We start from the raw sequence: 9,387 nt of genomic DNA on the forward strand, positions 1-9,387 counted from the left end.
ATAGGTCACTATGATTCCATTGAAAATTATAATTTTCAAATTACTGATTAATACAATATTTTATGTAAAAAATCATGTCTTCTAGCTGTTTAGCTTTATATTTCGTTCAATAAAACATTCACATTCAGAAGTGTCGATGTGTGTGAATAAATCCTGTTTGAGTTAAATTTTAATATTGTATAATGTGTTCTGACATTTGTAATGTATAATGTATTTGAAGTGGAAGGTCTTCTGTCTGGTCTGGTGAAAGTTAGATTAACTGTCACTTGTGGCCTTAACAGACAGCTATGAGGAACGTTTGGTATTATCCTCGTTTAAAGATACAGTACCAATTTTAAAGGAACCGAATAAGTTTGTGCACTTAATAAACTTGCAATAAATAAATTAAAAAACCTTTGTTTAATATAATATCTGTACCTGGCTGCCTTATACGACATCTGTACCCCACAGTCACTGGGATATTGGTAAATTAAGGGTTCAGAGGGAATAAGTGATATTGAATGGTGGCAGTGGCATGGGTTTTGGAGGATCATTGGAGTGAGAATTCGGTTTTGTTATTACAGAGTAATACCCACTTCCCTTCACAATGTATGTATAGTACTTACCACTTTAGCATCTATAGCCGCCTCAGCAAAACCCTTTCAGTTTTTCTATATTAGTTTGCATGATTTAATCACTAAACAGTGCTTCTCAAAATCCCCCTGGTGAAATTCCCAGTAGATGGCCATTTTTAAAGCATTTAAACACTCTTCCTTTGTATGTATAAGTGACATCACAGCCACTAAGGTTCTTATACCTGTAAGAAACAAACATGTAGGGTTGGTGCAATACACACCTACTCTACATCTGCAAAGAATGTCACATTAATGCCTTTCTGTAGGTTAGGAGAATAACAATGTCTGTCTTGGGAATCAGCAAAACAAACCCCAGGGTATGCAAAAGGTGCCCTATAGTTTAGACAGCTAAGATCACACATCTATGCTAAGTGAGAGATGCTTCAAAAGCAAACTTTCAACAGAAGACTTCTACCTTCCTCCCTTTACACATTTATTTTTTAGTTGGTTTAGCCATGATTTTAGGTACTTTCTATACATTTCCCATTTAAATGAAAGGTCCATGAGGGAAATCCAAGGCATATTCATGTTTTCTCAGAATAGTTGCATCTTACAATGTCCTGTAAGTAACCCAGGGAAACAAAGGTAACTAGAACACCATCCTCAGCTCACAGGCACTTTTGTAAGCAGATTCTGTGGTCTGATCTATTTGATAAAATCATCTAGGACCTGGAGCATCTACAAAATGCTACTTGGGAACTCAGTGAAGGCATGGAATGGAACAGGTATTTCACTTAGCCAAATTAAAGCACGCAGAGTACAGAAATTCATGCTACAGAAGAGGAGCATAATAATATATGTGGTGTGACCATATTATCCCTGTACTTTGTCAGCTACACTGACTCCCAGTCCATTTCCAGACATAATTTAAAATACTAGTTTTAACCTTTGAAAACCCAAATAGCTTGAGACCAGGCTGTTTGAAACACCACCTTGTTCCACATGTACTACCCAAGCCTCAAGATCCTTCTTGGAGAACTTGTTCCATGCGCTCCTATAGAATGGTATGAGGCAGATAATCACCAAGAAGAGGTCTTTTTCAGTAGTGGCATCCTGATTTTGGAACAGCATTCCAAGGCAGGTTCTCCTGGCACCATCTTTGGGGGTTGGGGGGTTGGCACTAGCTGAAGACACTCCTATGCATCCAGGCATTTTACATAATAGATGTAGTTTGGGTCTTTCAATTTTTAAATCTGTGTTTTAACTTCAGGGGTGTGTTGAATGTTGTCTGTGTTGTAGTTACGCGGCTTTTGATTTTATGTCTTATTTGTATTCATATTTCTTTTTTATTGGAAGCTGCTCAGAGAACTTTATGTTATGGAGCACCACACAAATCTATCCAGGTGAGATATGAAGATTCACCTAGGATATGAAAATTCACTGTGGGAATCTGAACTGTAATTTTTAAAAAAAGGCTTAATGCAAGGCAGGTAAGAGAAATTATAAAAGAGAAGGAAATTCACATATTCCCTGTCCCACTATATTAAACAAAACTTTGGATTTACAAAACTCTACCAGTGTGGTGTAGTGGGTAAGGTGTTGGACCACGACCTAGGAGACCAGGGTTTGAATCCCCACATAGCCATGAAGCTCATTGGGTGACCTTGGACCAGTCACTGCCTCTCAGCCTCAGAGGAAGGCAATGGTAAACCCCCTCTGAATACCGCTTACCATGAAAACCCTATTCATAGGGTCACCATAAGCTGGAATCAACTTGAAGGCAGCCCATTCCATTTTCATTATCTGAAACTTGATTAAAAAGATATATTCATTTAATTTTTTTGCAATGAGGCAGGATCTGATGCACCTAAACCTGCACATTTCCCAGTTCATAATCCAAAGAATGTTAGTTTATTGCTTGTTAAAGGCAGAGAACAGAAAGGACTAAGTACTCCTGGCATTCTACTTTAGAGCAGAGAGATGTTAAATCACTATCTGATAATTTATGCAAAATTCACACCACAAGTTACAAAGAGTAACAAACACATTTGAGAGTTATTAACCCACATGAATTCTTTGACGGCGTTATACTCTAGATGTGGCACATGCAGCATAATTCCATGCATGTCTGCTCAGATCAGCCAATTTCAAATGGGGATTTACTCTCAAATAAACATGCACAGGATTGCAGTCTTGGGCACTCAATGATACGAACATTTAAGGCTTCCATTAATCTACCAGAATCAGAAGATACACCAACATGTGGAACAGGGATTCAGTGAATAGAACGCAAGCAACTAATGACACAGCACATCACTCTACACTACAGCATTAATAATGTAACATTCTATATTAGTCCCCTGTGTTACAGAGGCCTGACTGGCCTCAATTAGAAGCTGTGCATTTAGTGTCACCAGTCCCATGTTGTGGAATGCTCTTCCAGTAAAAATTTGGCAGGCATCCTTTCAGGCATATCTTCCAATACGTTTACTGTAAACCGCCCAGAGAGCTTCGGCTACAGGGCGGTATACAAATACAATAAATAAATAAATAAATATGCTTACAGGCCTATGCAATTGTTTAAAATTTTACTGAGTAGCCAGCCATTTTAATGATTGTTTTGTACTGCTTTTAATGCCTTTTTAAATTGTTGTACACCGCCCTGATATCTGATAAAAAGACATTATATATACTTCTGTAAATAAATTATAAATACATTTTCTATGCTTCTACCATCTTCTTTATATGAAGAACTTATCAAGGAAATGCAACCAGTATTGCTCCTGATGGTGACCAGAGAGCCATGTATAGATCTTCCCAGTCTGATGATAGAGATAACATTTTGCCAGTTGCTGGGAATCACAAGTAGGAAGAGTGCTATTGCACTCAGGTCCTGCTTTTGGGCTTCCCATAGGCATCTGGTTGGCCACTGTGAGAATACAATGTTGGACTAGATGGACCATTGGCCTGATCCAACAGGCTCTTCTTATGTTCTTAAGAGACCTCAAAAGAAGATAATATAGCTCATTTTCTCTCTACCTCTTTGTTTAATTTAATAACATAAGATGCTTTTTAATGGATACTTATGACTAGATGGTGGTTCCTGAGAAGAGCAGAGAGAGCTTTTGATGGTTGGTGGCCACATGTAAGCAGCCTACTAGCCTGGATCTCCAATCACCCCTCCTCACTAGGTAAAAGGCTGCCCCTGAAGCTTCCTGCCACCATTAGGGAAAATGAACATGAAACAGTATTTTAGTATCACACATTTAATTTGAAATTTGTAATCCTTTTATATGAAAGTGTATCACCTGGAATTTTGAAAACAAAATGATCAGTTACTGAATAACAAAATCGACGCTTCAGAGTAAAAAGTCTAGATAAAAAGTAAATGTAGTCCACAGCAATTGTTCCATGGTTATATAATTAGACTTGGTCCATCTGGTAGGTTTTCCATGCCATGTAGTTCATAACCTGTTTGGAATACAAAGTGCAAATGGGTTATTTCAAATTAGGTGACATTTATTCATTGACGATCACTCGTGGCTGAGTAAGATTGTCTTCCAGGGTAAGGTCTTTAACAGTGGGTCTGTACGTGACTGGAGGCCAAATCTGGATCCACACAGCCTCCCACAGTGAAGACATAGGTTTCCACATGGAAGATGGTCACGATGAGGATTTGCTTGACGTGCCTTCCGCTTATCTCGTTTGTCCCTTTCACCCTGTACTCGTGCTTCTTCAAAGTCCATAGCACCTTTGATAATGGCCAACCTCCAATTGGAACACTCATGGGCCAAAGTTTCCCAGTTCTCGATGCTCATGTTACATATTTTTAGATTAGCTTTAAGAACATCTTTAAACCCCTTTTGCTGTCCACCAATATTCAGTTTTCTAGGCAGCTTAAATCCAATTTCAGTTAGTATTTTCATATAAAGAATTATTCCTATACAAATATTTGTAATATTTTGGGTATGATTAACAAATGAGCAGCCACAATCATGTAACCACATGAAATCACCATGGATCAATGGCTATTTCATATGGATAGATATAGTGCCTTGCAAAAATAATCAGACCCCTGACCAATGCTCTCATATTACTGAATTACAAATGGTACATTGTAATTTCATTGCTTGCATATGTATTCAATCCCTGTGCTATGGAAGATCCCAGTTTACACAGATGAAAGAAATGGCCCTGTTGAGGCCACAGTTACCTTGCCATTGGCTTCCACCTGTGAACCATTAAAGTTGCTGTCATATTGTCAGGATAAAAACCCCACTGTTGAAGAATCATTGGTCAGGCTGTGTGGATCTGAAGGACCAAAGAGCATTCTACAGAAGTGAGAGAGAATGCAATACAAATGCATACATTAAGAAAAGGGTACAAAATAATATCCAAGTGTTTGGATATCCCAGTGAGCACAGTTGGATCAACAATCAGAAAGTGGAAGCTGCATCACACCACCCAGGAACTGCCAAGAAAAGGCCGCTCCTCAAACCTCAGCACCCAAACAAGAAGACTTGTGAGAGAAGCCAGAGAGAAGTCAACAATCACTTTGAAGAAGCTACAGAGTTCAGTGGCTGGGAGTGGAGTAATGGTGCACCAGTCAACTATATCAAGAGCTCTGCATAACACTGGCCTGCATGGGAGGGTGGCAAGAAAGAAACCATTATTCAAAACATAACAGCTGAAAGCACATCTGGAGCTTGCCAGAAAGCATGAGAGTGCCCCAGCTGCGATGTGGGAAAAAGTTTTGTGGTCAGATGAGACTAAGATAGAGCTTTTGGGCCAAAACTCAAAGCACTATGTGTGGCACAAACCTAACACTGCCCATGCCTCAAGACACACCATCCCTATGGTGAAGTATGGTAGTGGCAGCATCATGCTGTGGGGCTGCTTCTCATCAGTAGGGACTGGGCATCTTGTTAAAACTGAAGGAAGAATGGGTGGAGCAAAATTCAGGGAAATACTGCAGAAGAACCTGCTTCAGTCCGCTAAAAAACTGAACCTTGGGAGGAAATTCACTTTTCAGCAGAATAACGATCCCAAGCACAAGGCCAAAGCAACAATGGAGATGCTCAAGAACAAAAAAGTGAATATCCTACAGTGGCCCAGTCAAAGTCCTGATTTCAATCCTATGGAGAATCTGTGGCGCTCTTTGAAAATTGCGGTCCACAAGCGACATCCAATTGACTTGAATGACCTGGAGTAAATCTGCCAAGAAGAATGGGCCAAAATCCCTCCAACACTGTGTGCAAAGCTGGTACATACCTACCCCAAAAGACTTAAAGCTGTTATTGCAGAAAAAGGTGGCTCTACCAAATATTAATGTGTGGGGGTTGAATACTTATGCAAGCAACATGTTTCAGTTTTTTATTTTTCTTACAAACATTTCCCAACATAAAACCAATGTCACCTTACAATAATTGATTTTGAGTTACAGTGTTTCAAAATAAAATATACAGAACAAAATTACAATGTACCATTTGTAATTCAGCAATATGAGAGCACTGGTGAGGGGTCTGATTACTTTTGCAAGGCACTGTATTATACAGCCAGCATGAATATTTTGCATTCCACAATGTTAAATTGAAAATAGTCCCCATGCCGCTCTGATGCTTCCCATAAGCTCATTTCAAAACAAAATCTTAGAAAACTTAATAGTCCTGAACTCTGAAACGCTTGCTTAACAACCCTCTTAAGTTTTCATGGCAATACACAAAACAGTCAGAGAGAATCCAGAGTTCAAAGTGTAAAACAAGAAAAAAAATCCCAGACCCCTGTTGGACTTTTTTGTTAGTGGTCTCATAATTTGTTGAAATAAAAAAAAAATCAGCCATGTTCACATAGTACCTGTAATCTTATTACTGACCTTGCCCCATACTCTGACCATACTAAAAGTTAAAAAAGTTCTTGCCTGATTTTTAATTTAAGAAATATAACATTGAAGTCAATGATAAACACAGGCATGCTCAGAACAAACCAACTGTCAGGGTTCTAAAAGCCAGACTCGCAGCTGTTTGGCTTGGCTAATCAGGGGGCCACACCAATGCCATTCTTTGGGGGATGCCATGACTGCTTAAAGTGAAATAAAGGTCTGGTGTGGATGTGGCCAGTGACAGCTTTGGTTTAAATTTGGGTGAGAGACTACATGTGCCTGTTGTAGAATAACAAGTTGGGGAAAACGCTGAAAAGCAATGATACTGTTCACAATGTTTTCCTTTTGGAAAGAAAAGGGGCTTCCCCTCTGCCCAGTGCCCACCCACCCAAACTCCTCCCCTCCCTCTCCTCTACACCTCCTCCCCACCCCTACCCTTCCTCCCCTTCTCTCCCCCTTCCTCCTCCCTGCCTCTCCACCAGGTGAGTTTCACCTATGCTAAACATGATTGTACAGATCTAAATCCCATTGAACTCAAAAAGCATGCAAATGATCAAACGTGCCCTCCCCTCCTCCTCCCTCCTTTCCCCTCTCTCTTGCCCCTTCTCTCCCCCCTCCTTCCCCCTCCCTTCCTTTCTTCTCTCCCCTCCCCCCTTCTCAGTGGTCAATTTTACCTATCCTAAGCATGATTGCATTGGAGAAAATCCCATTGAACTTAATAAGCATGCAAATGATCATACCTGCCTTCCCCCTCTCTCCCCTCTCCTCTCCTTCCCCTCTCCTCTCCTTCCCCTCTCCTCTCCGCTCCCCCTTCCACCTCTACTTCCCTGGCCACTCCAGCCCTCCCTCCCTTTTCTTCTCCTCCCGTTGTCAGTTTCAGCTATCCTAAACCTAATTGCATGGGATTAAATCCCGTTGATCTCAATAAGCATGCAAATGATCAAACCTGCCCTCCCCCCCTCCCCCTTCCCCATGGTCAGTTTCACCTATCCTAAGCATGATTGCAGGAAAGTAATCCCATTGTACTCAATAAACATGCAAATAATCAATGCATTCGCAGCCAACTTGCACAGGATCCCATTTCTTACGTTCCTGATTAAAAAGAAGAGAAATTCACTAATAGGCAAAAAAATCTCTTGATGTTCAAGAACATAGCTATCGGTTTGTTTCTCTCCAAATGATTTCATATGTTAAGCGAACTGGGCTAGCATGTGTTCAACAAGCAAAGAGGTGTTTACCAAGGGAGATTTAGATCACAAGTTAACCCACCCTGTGCTAGAGACTCCAAAGCCACCCACTGCTGGGGATATTATCATCTCCATCACACAGATGGTTGGTGTGTGACAGCATGTGCACACATGTTTGCACATTGCAGCAGAGAACAGCTTGTTTAGATCACCTAGTTAAGTTCAGGCTGGAGAACTAGCACTTCCTTACTCACACTCTTACAAAGCAATCCAACCCCTGCTTTGCCTTTGGCTGAGTGGGCGGGGGGCAGTTTGCCAGCATCACTCTAACAGCATAGGGCTCCTTTATGCCCCCCCAAACATGTAAATGGGTGAAATGCCACTGGCAGGCACCTCAGCACCAGGCCAGCCAGCAGAAAGCCCCAAAATGAGGCCTTCTGGGGATGGGTTGGGCTGATCCAGGATCCATTGGATACGAAGCCAGCCCCATTACCATCATGGGATGGCATCAGACCAATCTAGACCCTATCACTGTGCCAACTCCAGACTGGTGCAGCAGTCTGCCTGTTCCCCCACCTTTCATCTCAGCTGGTATGCTTGGCAAAGCTGTGGATGCAGCAGTGAATTAAGCCCCGCTAGGCAATGGTTCAAATTAGAATTGCACTCTAAACCATACAGTAGAAAACATATATGAGACCAGTAGAGGTACTTGCCAATAGGGAGGCCACACTTGCCAGCAGAGAACATAGAACAGTTCTAAGGAACAGGAAAGCCATGCTCGCCAAGGGGCGTACATTGACATGGCATACTACCGGCCAACAGGAACATCATCCTTGCCAATATGGGAACACATGCTTGCCAATAGCAGATGCTTTCACGTAATGTTCAGGAAGCGCTGAAAGAACAGCCAGTCAATCAAATGTATCGATGTAATCAAAAGGCCCTCGGTGATCTCCAAGCAGCTTTTTCAGCTGGTTCAGGATGCAGAGGCTTGACAGCAAAAGTGAGATGGGGGGGGGATTGTATTGGCAAGAAGAGATCCTCCAACAGTGCGTTTTTAATAGGTTTTGTATCTTCTTTCTCCTCTCCTTCTTTACAGGTTGTTGGCAAGGTCAACAGCTGTTTTAGATCTAAGCAAGTTTGCGAGGGAGGAGTTGCATTGGTTTTAAAAGAGCTGAATATTGAGGACAGGCTCTGGTCATCGGTGGCACCTCTGGTCATCGGTGATATTTGGGCACCTGTACTTAATGCATAGAAACCAGAAGAGACCTGCTTTTAAAAAAGTAAAATAAGGCAAGAGTACTTTATACCCAGGGTACTTTGGGGGGAGGGGAGAGAGAGGTGTAAGACTGATGTAGATCTGTGTGAGAATGACTTCATGACTGGATTTTAGTACTATTTTGGGTGGCCCCACGTCACTGGATTTAAGGGTTTAGTAGGGTCTCTAGCGCAGTGGGGAGGAGAGCCGGGCTGGGAGTCCAGAGTTTGTGAGTTCAAATCCCCACTCGTGTCTCCTGGGTGTAAAGGGTCAGCTAAAGATCACCCCCACAGTGAGTGGCTCAGTGGTTATGTGCCCTGCCACCTGTGCAGCTGTGGGCAAGCTGCATAGTCCCAAGGAGCCCAGTTGCCCCCCAGCTGGCAGTTGCGGACAAGGAAGGGGCTGGCTTGTACAGCTGTGGCAAGCTGAGCAGGCCCTAGTCAGCTGGGGAGGACTAGCCTCAGAGGGAGGCAATGGTAAACCCCCTCTGAATACCGCTTACCATGAAAA

At 42.0% G+C, this 9,387-nt stretch overlaps 1 pseudogene; it reads right to left on the minus strand.

The window, feature by feature from the left end:
* The window catches only part of LOC133377379 (monoacylglycerol/Diacylglycerol O-acyltransferase-like), a 28,187-nt pseudogene extending 19,737 nt beyond the window's left edge, over window positions 1–8,450 (minus strand).
* Between the last annotated feature and the right edge of the window lie 937 nt (window positions 8,451–9,387).

Source organism: Rhineura floridana, chromosome 1 (assembly GCF_030035675.1).
Source record: "Rhineura floridana isolate rRhiFlo1 chromosome 1, rRhiFlo1.hap2, whole genome shotgun sequence".
NCBI lineage: Eukaryota > Metazoa > Chordata > Lepidosauria > Squamata > Rhineuridae > Rhineura > Rhineura floridana.